We start from the raw sequence: 11080 nt of genomic DNA, 5'->3' as shown, positions 1-11080 counted from the left end.
CTTGGTTTGCTCTCCAGATGTTCAGCTGAGTGGTCTCAGGAAGGCTCGGGTGCTGGAATTGTTGTCCAGTGGTAGTAGCATATTCAGGAGGGAGGATATCAAGATGACAGGATGCAGAAGCAGCCAGTCACATCTGCAGAGATACCTGCGTATCTGTATATCTCTACCACATGAACCCAGGGAGTGGCGTTGCCTACTTCTGGGTTGGGTTTTCTCATCTCAGTTAATGTAATGAAGACACTCCCCACAGACATCCCCGCAGACCAGCCTGAACTAGAGCATCCCCAGGAGACCCTTCCCAGACGAAGCTTGATTGTGTCAAGTTGAGCAAACTAACCATCTCAGATGGCATCACAGAGTTAGTCCTCAGAGTACTGGGGCTACTGTCACTGTTGTCTCTTGTATTGGTTTAGTCAGAGGGTCTAGGTACATCAAGGCACAAGCTGGTCACAAAAATGATCCTCCTGCCTCAGCTCCCCAGGCTCTGGGATGGCAGGCGTGCTGAGATGGTGACCATGAGGTGAAACTGCAGCACGTGCCTCTCTTCACCATGCTGCAACATAGCCAGGGAGACCCTGGCCAGAAATGCCAGTGTCCAGAACCAGAAACCAAACAAACCTCTCTAGTAATGGACTAGTGTGGGGTGCTTTGTCACCTCCACGGAAAATGACAAACCCAGAGTTAGCAGTAGACATGGAGCTGAATTTCAGTCAGTACTTACTGATGGGGACACACTGTCAGGAGACTGGGAAGGCCAGGCCTGGCTGTCTTCTGGCCCCCAATGGTTTCCTGTGGCTGCTGCAACAAGCTAACACCTCAACATTCTGGTTGGAAATGAGGGATTTACCCTCACATTACCTGAGGGCCCCTATCAAAAGCAAGCTATTGGTGGCTACGCTCCCTGTGAAAGAGGGTGAGGACACAGCGCCAGATGGTGGGGCTTCCCACTTCAGCCTCTGTAGTCGTCACTTGACCTTTCTGTATTTTCCCTGGCCATGGAGGTTAGCAGAATGATTCTGTCACCCTTTAAAAAATATTTTTTATTGCATGTGTGTGTGTGTGTACATTTGTGTGTGTGGGTGCATTTGGGCGCCCGCATGCTCAGACACTAAGGAACAAACAGCATGAGTCAGTTCCTTCTACTAGGTAGGTTCTGAGGATGGAACTTGAGCTGTTGGGCTCCAAGGCAAGAGCCATTATCCACTGAGAAATGTCTTTGGCCCCATCTCTTGATTACCCTCTTTCTAAAGACCACTACCATGGAATCCAGGGGTCAGGATATATCCATAACTCTGTGAGGGATACCCTTCAGTATATCATGTCCCCCACCCCCACCCCCACTATACTTAAACCTTTCAGAAAAATGGCTAACTTCCTCTCTTCCATCACTGGACCACTCATAAGCCCTGACTATTAGAGAGCCCTTTGACATATGCCAATAGACATGGTGTCTGAGTGCACCAGGCCATTCCATCTTCTCCTGTCCCTTCTAAAATGGGCTTGTCTCTCAAGGACTCTGCTTCATGGAATGTGCTAAAAATATAGCCAGGATTACTTTAGTCAGGTATAGTAAGATAGCAGAAGTGATGGTGGGAAGAGACAGAGGTCTAGATACAGGAGGCACATCACCCACACAGGGCCACAGGGACTTTGAGGAAGCAGGAGAAAAAAGAGAGCTGTGATCTGGACCAGTACATCATTCTTTGGTGACAGGTTCCCAAGAGAGAAGTGGCCAGGGCATGAGAAGCTAGGAAAGTTTGGGATTAGGGGTGGGGGAGGGAGTCTTACACAAGCTGATGGCTCATGTAAGCAAGTTTATTAAGAGATGCAGCATCTTACAGTTTTCCTGAAAAAAAAAAAAAAGGTCATTGTCAGCAAAAGCTATTATACAATGGGACAAAGTCAGCAAGCAGCTAATCAATGTTGCACAAAGGGAACACAGGATACCTATCTCAAGGGCACAGAGACCAAGTACACACACCAGCTTTGGGACTGACGATCATAACACTGCATGGTGGGAAGAGTGGGGTTCTCAGGATCCAAAGCCACAGTCCCACCAGGACCCTGTCCCCAGGCCATTCCTGGCCTTACCAAGAATATACCAACGTCTTAGTTCTTTCTCCATACATCAGGGCCTCAGGAAAAGCCCAGGACTGCCCTAGCCCTGTTGAGCCTTGAAGGAAGGATGGGGGCAGGACAGAGACACCAAGAAAGCTTAGCGATAGATGAATGATTTCAAGGGCTCTGGGATTCAAGATGGTCCTTAGGGTATGTGGTCCCTGGAGCTTCATGGTTGGAAGGCAGGGATGACGGGTTGGTCTCCAAATCCTGGTCAACAAAGTACAGAAGATAGATGGAGTGGGACACATGCCTGTGGTCCCCCATTTGGAGGCAGAGGCAGGAGGATTCTGAGTTCCATGCCTGCTGGGCTGGATCCTGAGACCTGGGTAGGGAGAAGGAGGTAAGAAAATGGGAAGTAGTTTATGCAGGGAGGAGAGAGGGCTCCGTGTTATGGCCTCCCAGGAGCCTGGAGCTCCTTCATTCTGGAATCTGCTCAGGTCTGTCACTTTACAGAGGACCCTGCAACATGGCCCACTAGAGGGTTGCCAATATGGTCATGAGGATTTGGCAGAGGTAGCCTCATTCTGTGGCTTTTGGGGGTCTGAGGGCCAAATGGGCCTTTCTTGAGCCAGGGGCACAGGCTACACAGTGCCTCCAGAGCCAGCTCGTGGGTGCAGTCTGTTTGGTAGAATTTGGAATGATACTTGATTCCATCTGTCTTGTCCAGAGCTGACAGTGTGGGTAACACAAACCCATTGCCCTTCCTCACTGAGGCGGCCCACAGGTCTCAGAACTGCTGGCCAGGCAGGCTGGCTCAGGTCCACTTGTAATGCTATATCTCTGGACTTAGGAAGGCAGATTTGGATAGGAGTTTTGTAGACTCAAGTACATACTAGCCAATAGCCTCCAAGGTGAAATTCTGAACAAGAAGGCACTTACATTATATTTAAAGAACAATAACAATGGGGGCTGGAGAGAGATCTCAATGGTTAAAAGCATGGACTGCTGCTCTTCCAGAGGTACTGAGTTCAATTCCCAGCACTCACATGGTGGCTCACAACCATCAGTAATGGGATCTGATGCTCTCTTCTGGTGTGTCTGAAGACAGCTACAGTGTATTCATATACATAAAATAAATCTTTTTAAAAAAAGAATGACAAAACAAAAAACACTAGCCAGGCATGGTAGTACATGCATTTAATCCTATCAGACCTCTGTGAGCTTGAGGCCAGCCTGGTCTACATAGTAAGACCCTGTCTCAGAAAGAAAAAAAAAAAAAAACCAAAACTGAGAATGGTATTGGAGTAATAAGACACACCCATGCATTGTGTGGTTAAGTCAGCCCCAGGCTTTTGTGTCTCCTAACGACCTTTGCCTGTGAAGATGGGTCTTGGCAATGGTCTCCTCAGAGCTGGAAATCACATTCTATGACCATTTGGCTTGGGCAGCCACAGCAATCTACCACAGCTTGGGTGGTGCCAACAAGGTCCCTGAGGGTGGGCAGGACTGATTTTTCATGGTGCTGTGACTCTTCCTGGTTAGATGCCAACAAAAGTCTGCCTCCACCCCCAGATAGAACATGAGTTGACAACAGACCAAAGCATGGCTCCATCCAAGGCCAGCTTGGGGAACCAGTGAGGTTGCTGGGTTACCACAGGTGGGTGGTTCAGGAAAGCTGCTCCCTGGAGCTCCCTGACTGACTTTAAAGCAGCATGGTCAATTAGAAAGTCTCCTGTCCCCAGCAATTATTATAATATAACTCTGAGGAGGGGCCTCCTGAGTCCTGTAAGTTTCAAGAGCTCCTGTACCTTACATGACTCACTCACTTCCTGGGAATCTGGGAGGAGCCTCTCTCTTCACTCCAGGAGGGAAAGTTTCAATTTAACTGTTATCCTGGCTTCCCACATCTCTGCCCTTATTTTCTCTCAACAAGAGTCATGCTGGATTGGGATCTATTGTGATGACCTCTTTTGCATAACACATCCTTTTAAAGCTCTTCTGTACACATATGGTCACAATTCTGAGGTACATGGGGTTAGGACTCTTGACATGATTTTGAAAAGGAGTACAAATGAGTCAATATCACATTCCTTTATTTTTAAGTCTCTCAAACTGTTTGGCCTAACTTAGCAAGTTAGGTCATGAACTGATAACAAAGAGACCTTAGACACTACACTGGTCCTTGTCTAGTTCACACCTGAACACACATATCATCTCAAATGGTAAGCAGTTCTCAAGTCCTATGAGTAAGTGCTTATCAGCCAGGTTCAAGATAGGTTTTGGGAACATTCTTTATGGTGGACTCTAGGACTGAAGGAGGAGGAAGAGGAGGAGAAGAGAAGGAAAAGAAGGAGGAGGAAGAAGAAGAGGAGAAGGAGAAAGAGGAGAAGGAGAAGGAAGGAGGAGAAAGAGGAGGAGAAGGAAGAGGAGGAGGAGAAGGAGAAAGGAGGAGGATGAGGAGAAGGAGAAGGAAGAAGGAGGAGGAGGAGGAGGAAAAGGAAAAGGAGAAGAAGAAGAAGAAGAAGAAGAAGAAGAAGAAGAAGAAGAAGAAGAGAAAGAAAGAAAGAAAGAAAGAAAGAAAGAAAGGAAGAAAGAAAGAAAGAAAGAAAGAAAGAAAGAAAGAAAGAAAGAAAGAAAGAAAGGAAGAAAGAGTACCTGTCTGGGGCACTCCTGTCCTCCTAATGGGGGCCATCAGCTATCTCAGCAATGGATACAAAGAACCCCCCCTCCCACCACCTTGGGTCATACATCAGAGTCACTCCCATGCTCTGTCTTCATCTCTCACTCAGTAATCTGTTAGCCCCCTCTGGCCCTAGCCTCTCAGCTCAGATCCAGCCTCCAGGTGTCCTGGTGTACCAGCTGCAAGCCTTGGGCTCTCAGACGGGCTGAGCTTCCCCAGGGGTGGGAGATGACTGGTGGTGTTATTAGTAACATAATAATAAAGGAAGACACTTTGTATGTGGGCTGTGCCACCAGACAGAAGAACTGGTGAGGTAGAAGCAGATTCAAAACCCCAGGGAGTATCAGAATTGAGAACTGTAGGCGTGGAACCAACTCTCTGTCAAACTCTACCTGTCCTGGAACACGTAACCATGACACCCCAGGGAGAGAACCATGACAACTGGTGACATAGCATAAACATCTGGAGTTCTCCATGTTAATGAGTTATCTAGGCATGCACCGAGTAAAGGCAATGAGTTTCTTTTCCTGGGCATTCCTTCCTGCAAAAGGTATTTAATTCCTGCTTCATCCTAAGTAAGATGTATGCATTCACATTCGCCATAAATAATTGGACAAGTAAAGGATTGCTGCGGGAGGTGGGGGACTTCATTGTAAAGACCCGTGCCTAAATTTCCCAGAGAAGGCCTTCTCTCTTCCAGCCTCTGTACTCTCGGCACTCACTTGGAACCATATCGGATTCTGCCCCTTCCTGGGCTCAACCATTCCCTTCCTGCCTGCCTGGCGTGGAGAGGAAGGGCAGACCCTTGGACCACGGTTCTCTACTCCCCGTGGTCTCCAGTGGTGTTTAGGTATACAGGAGATTAAGACTCACAGGATCTGTCCCAGAACACAGACTGGGACCCCATCACGATGGACTTGTGTTCTGCCTCCCCTGAGCAACTTACCAGTGGCACTTGAGCACCCGAGTGGTTGAGGCAGGTACACAGCCCGGCAACTTTCTGCCCCATTTTTGTCTAGGAGCTTCAGGTAGCTTCTCCTAGCACCTAATTCAGGCCCCGTGCCTCTCCAAGCCCAAAGTAGATGGCTTCCTCTTAGTGCACCTGGCTCTGAGTCCCGGAGTGCCCAGCTGTCCTTCGTTACAGAGCACACCTTCCCTTCATGTGCTGACTTTAACACTTCTGTGACAAGCCACGGCATCTGTATGCTCCATGCCTGCAGTCACTTCTTGTTAAGCAGCTGTAGGAAGCTGGGCTTTCAGTCAGATGAGTAACCACCTTGGGCAGTGTGTGCACAAAAATGGCTTAATTACCAGCTGCTACGTTGCAACTCTCATAGCTCACTCAGCAGTTGGATTGAACAAACTGACCAAGCAAGGTGTGTTTAAAAAGCTTCTCTAACAAGAGGTCACACCTTTGCTTCAGGAGGCTGGGATCTGTGAGGACCCTGACAGACACTATAGATTCTCTGAGGAGCCAGGATCTACTCTCATGTGGGACAGGGAAAGGGAGGCAGGCACCCCATCTGGATTAACACCATGGGGGCAAAGTCTGATAATGATGAACCTCTACACCAGAATATTTCAGCCTCGCATTTGAAAAGCATGGAGCTAAGGTTTGTGTATGGCTTGTGTTTGTTCACTGAGCACTGAGTGTTGGAAGCTGGGTCCTTAGAATCCTAGTGTTGGGAGATATTAGAGTTTAAGAGATGGCACCTATGGGATAATGGGGAGATGGCTCAGGGATTAAGAACATTCGCTGCTTTTGCAGAAAACTCAATTCAGATCTCAGTACTCATTCCTCGAAGCTGAACAACCAACAATTCCAACTCCAAGGATGAGAAGTGCTCTTGTGGACTCTGAGGGTACCTGCACTTACACTTGCATGTACCTCCCTCCATCACATAGACACAGGATTAAAAATAATAATAAATCTTTAAAAAATTAATGTGTCAGAGCCTAACTGAAGTCCACTGGGTCACTGGGACTCCCCTCTCAGAAAGGATCATGGGTAATTATTCTGAGACCCTGTATTGGTTTTCATAAGAGTGAGTAGTTGTGAGAGCGAGCCTGACCCCAGAACAGCTCTCCTGTGAGGGTCTCTGAAAACACTGACCAGCAGAATGTTGGTGCACAAGAAGCAAGAAGGAAATCTGGTTCAGTCAATAACTGGTGTTGGTTCAAACTTTGAGAGTCTGGCGCCAGGCAGTTTATTTCAGGAATGTTCAAGCACAGCACAATTTGGGGAAAAACTTTCCTGGTGATAATTAACTCAATCCTGTGTGGATGTTAAAGCTTAGATATGATTGCATATAAACTCTCTATGAAGTACACATGGCATCTTTCATAAATATGGGTTCTACAGAGTGACAAGCTCATGATTAAGTGTCCATGGCATGATCTTGGCTATACACTTAGTGCGAAGTTCACCAGGCTGTTAACCACCTCTGCTTCCGTCTGTCGGGTAGAAAACAGGTTATACATCTCTCCCTTCGAAGAGACAACCCTGCCTATTTACCACTCCTGGATCCTCCAGTGCTGATATGGGAGCACAAGGACCTCTGTGCCTCTTAGACTCTGGCTCGTCTGTTGATGTGGTTTCTCGCTCTCCTACGTGCTCCTGCCTCTACCTCTACATCCTCACCAGAGTCAGATTTCTGTGAGGGCTACCACGTGGCCCTTGAACTTCCAAACCTGTGAGCTAAAGAAACCCCTTTACCTTTATAAAGCTGTCCTGCTTCATGTATTTTACTGTAGCAACTATAACAGAAATGGGCAAATACATGAGTTTGAAAAACATCTGCTTAATATCACTAAGTTGTAGTTAGCAATGAGGAATTGGAAAAGCCTGAAATGATGTGTGTGTGTGTGTGTGTGTGTGTGTGTGTGTGTGTGTGTGTGTGTGTGTGCGCGCGCGTGCATGCGTGCTTGTCCTTGCAGGAACATTAGAGCCATGTTGACATTGATATCAGGTGTCACCCTGACGTACGTCTCCACCTTGTTTTGGGTAGGATTTCCCCCCTGAGTCTGAAGCTCACTGCTTTGGCTTTGCTGGGAGTCGGTAAGCCCCTGGGATCTGCCTGTTTCCCTTTCCACTAATGGTGGGGAACAGGCATGTGTGGGCATGCTCAGCTGTTTCTATGTAAGGGCTGAGGATCCATGAAATCTCATGTCTGCATAGTAAATACTCTTACCTACTGAGCCACCTCCCCAGCTCTCTATGTTTTTGAGATAGGGTCATACTGTAGCCCAAGCTGAACTTTGAACCCAGGCTATCCTCTTTCTCAATTAGAAGCGTGTGTAGAGCAAGCTGCCTACAGGGACACTTTAATAGAATTTGAGAGGAAGATTTCATGGAAGACAATTTCCCAAGTGTCACCTAGCTCAGACAGCAGCACCTGAGCTGGGACCTTGGCTGTGCTTCTTCCGTGTACTGCGTATGGATTATAGGTGTGTGTCATACATCCAGTGCAAATCCTCCCAAGGTTCAGTCGTGTGCCTTTAGTGTTGTGTCCTCTTAAAATCTATTTCAGATGTCCTTGTCCCTGCAGTGGTGACCAATACATTATTGGTTTCAATCTAACTCTGTAGTTGGCTGGCCTGTCTGTCTATCTATGGGTAAATATCTCTATCTATCTATCTATCTATCTATCTATCTATCTATCTATCTATCTATCTACCTATGTAATCTATCCATCTATCCATCTATCTATCCATCCATCTACCTATCACTATCTATCTATCTACCTATCACAGCTATCTATCTATCTATCTATCTATCTATCTATCCATCTATCCACCCATCATTTATCTGATCTCTAAAGATAAATTGGGTTTTGTTCTCTCCTAGAGGCATTTATGGCATGTAAACCAACATCCCTAGGAGAGCAGGGATGACTGGAAACATGTAATCCCCTCTTGTGAAGGAGTGCTAATGAGGAGGCCAGACCCAAGCATTTGCTACAGAAATTATTTTGGTCCAATCACTCATTTAATTTCTGATCAGCTATTATTTCCTGGCACTTGCTAGCACACTTGTGAATTCTTGTAAAGTGAGAAAAATCTGACTTACAAATGGTTTTCAAATGTACTCAGCTTTTTATCTCAATTTAGCAATTAATGGAGATGAATATATAAATTAATCATTTGAGCAGAATGACTCTGCTCCTTTAGTAATTTGTAGTCAATAATTTTTTTTTCAAGAGTCTAAATCATTTCCAAAGGCCCTTGAGACACTTGCAGGGCCGAATCCTCTGCCTTAGTGACTGAAGACTGAAATGGTCTCCAAGTTCCCAGAATTCTCTCTTGTTCTACACAGCTGGCACTCATTTATTGCAAAGGGACTCCTCAAAGGTCACTCAGAGGCAAGCCTCTTTACAGAGAAGGCATGTGGACAGCACTTGAACTTATATTAAAATACTTTTATGGGCCAGATCCTGGGTCAAGAAAGAGCTTTGCATGCCACTGAGTTCTCACACTCAGAGATTCCTGTCACCACATTTTATGGATAAAGACACATCTCCTTGTCCAAGTTCATTTGGTTAAAACAGGGGTGTGAGTGTATGACAATAAACCTAGGGGTCCTGCCTTCAAAATCAAGGCTGGAGAGAAATGTGGCTCTCAGGATGGGGGCAGTGACAGGGCGGAGTGGACGTTAATTTCTTGGTTCCCAATTAGAAGCGTGTGTAGAGCAAGCTGCCTACAGGGACACTTTAATAGAATTTGAGAGGAGGATTTCATGGAAGACAATTTCCCAAGTGTGTGGGAGATGTCTTGGTCAGTTTTCATTGTTATAACAGCACACACCAGGTTGCTTACAGGGCATGCAGATTTAACCCTCTCACAGTTCTGGGATCTGAGTTGGGGACTGGCTTACTGTGGGGACCTCTCCAGGGTCCTGAGGCTGCACAAGCATGCATAACACTGTGTCACCTAGCTCAGACAGCAGCAGCTGAGCTGGGACCTTGGCTGTGCTTCTTCCGTGTACTGCGTATGGACACAGTGTTATGCATGGCATTTGTACTTTGAATAGAATCACACATTAGTCTGGAAAAAATTTCAAAGCATCTAAAGAAAATATAGACAGAGGAACAAAAGTTGGTCCTTGGTTATGCAAAACGGTGGCTGTGAGGTATACAGAAATAGACTGCTTGTTCTGTGTGGACAGAGGCTGCCCATACAGCCTCACAGAGAGTTTTGTAGCAAAAGACCTTATGGAGAGCTCTACCCTTGGGCAGCTTTCTCTAGCATCCTAGAGGGCAGATTTCTAGCAAGCTGAAACCACACCCACAGACTGTCCCCACGACCTGGGCATTAGGCTCCTCTCTCCCTCCTTGCCAGAAAGATGTCTCTCGTAGCCCATCTTCCAGTCCGTGAGGCAGTGGCTATTCTTTTTTATCTGTTCTTAGAATCTGCAGGATTCCCTTCTCTTCCACCAGCCAATCCTGCTATAGTTGCTATAGCGACCAAGTCTGTATTAAACTTTCCTTGTTCAAATCACCGAGTAGCTCCTTTCTCCTCACTGGGTTCAGACTGACACACTGCCTGATGGCACACAACGCACAGCTTGAAAAGAGACACTGCTCCATGAGCAGACAATACTGAGGGTACATGGCCGGAGCACAGGTCTTCAAGGTAGGAGACTGGCTTTACAGCTAAGTGTGGGGTTTAGGAGGTGAGAACCTCTCAGTCTTTGCCCTCCTCTGTAGTCTGCAGAAGATAATGGCCTTCGTGTAGATGGAGCAAAAAGCTAAGGTGCAGTAATGAAGCACATCGCTGATTCTATCTCCGGGGGCCCTTGGATGAGGGCTTCTTGATGATAGAACTTCTATGCTCTGTGGGGTCCTCCAGGAGAGCTGATACCTCCGTCCTCTCGGTTTACCATCCTGAGACTGTCTCCCCTCTTCGTGGCTGCCATTCACAGGAAGAGGGAGCAGCCAGAAGGGGAAGATCACATACTTATGTATTGAGACCCAGACTCAGAAATGCTGCCTGCCACCTCCATTTGCCACACACTGGGGCTAGGGAGTAAAAGAGACCACAGATAGGGAAGGCTTCAAAGGATACCCCAATAACATACCCCAGTAGGCCCCACTTCCTACAGGCCCCACTATCTCTCAACAGCACCCGTGGACAGACTTTATCGTGGATCCAGAGCATAGCTGGCAGACTACACAACTCCCTGGGCACTCCCGGAAGCCTCACTCTCCTGAAATCCAGCCCACCCTGGTCTTCCGGATGGGCACTGCAAACCTCCAGCTGCCTCCCCACCTCATGCACAGAAGTTCTGCGAAACTGACTCATGTTTTCCGAACGTTCAGCCATGGCTCCCTGTGCAAACAC

The sequence above is a fragment of the Mus musculus genome, chromosome 15 (assembly GCF_000001635.26).
Source record: "Mus musculus strain C57BL/6J chromosome 15, GRCm38.p6 C57BL/6J".
NCBI lineage: Eukaryota > Metazoa > Chordata > Mammalia > Rodentia > Muridae > Mus > Mus musculus.
Note: the sequence above shows the minus strand (reverse complement) of the source record.